A 1094-nucleotide genomic window follows, 5' to 3' on the forward strand; every position below is an offset into this window, starting at 1 on the left:
ACATAGGATACCGTTTACTCCCCAAGAAATAAATGAATTTACACGAAATATCCCCACATATGAACAAGATCCTTTTCTAGTAACAAAAAAGATGGGAGACATATTTTTTCAGTATAATCCGTCTTACAAGGACGTTGAGAACTTACTACAGGCTTTTTTAAGTGAACGTGAAAAAAATAAAATAATTGCCCATGTCAACAAAACCCGGGGGCGTAATGCAGCACATTGGCCATCTCAGGATCCCGAATGGGACTATAACAATCCTGAGGATTATCTACAACTATACCGTTGTATAGTTGCTTATAGAATATAAGAAGCTTATATATATTATTATATATATATTATATATATAGAAGCTTAAGTTGCTTTCCATGAAGAATCAATTTCTACAGTTACTTGTTCATATAGAATTTGATGTAACTAGTTTTTTCCTAGTTGTAAATGTATAATATTTGATGTGCTTTTTCTACAAGCTTATCAGTGCCAATTTTTTCCTACTTTTAATACGTACTCCAAAAAGGAAAACTTAAGAGGATACTTTGCCCTTGCTCTATGTAGGTGTGTAATAGCCTATTCCACCTAGGAGGGTCAAGAACTGAGCATCCACAGAAATTGTCCAACCTAGAGCACTCAGTTTACCACTGAGGCTTTATTTTCATATACCAGAACGTCTTCCAGTATTTGAAGGGGAAGCTAATGGACCCCAAATCCAGCGGCCTGCCTGAATTCTGGGACTGGTGGGAGACAGCAAGAAAGAGTTCCCATAAAGATATTACCCAAAAAGACAAGGTTTCAGGAGTAATGATCAACAATGATATTAACATGTAACCACAGCAATGGTGGTTGGCACAAAATGTCTACATAGTCATTGTCAGGAATGTAATCTTTACATAGATGAAAATGATCATTTTCAATAACATAGGTTCCTAATTAAAAATTTCAAAGTGCATTTTTCCTGACATCTCATTCCTTTAATAGAGTAATATCAGGACCATCTGTCCATTATAAATCTTCAAACCTAATTCTTTGTTGTTGCCATGGTTACTAGGTTTATGCTATCAATGAAAAATTTCTATCACAAACCATAACAAATT

Source organism: Monodelphis domestica, chromosome X, assembly GCF_027887165.1.
Source record: "Monodelphis domestica isolate mMonDom1 chromosome X, mMonDom1.pri, whole genome shotgun sequence".
Lineage (NCBI taxonomy): Eukaryota > Metazoa > Chordata > Mammalia > Didelphimorphia > Didelphidae > Monodelphis > Monodelphis domestica.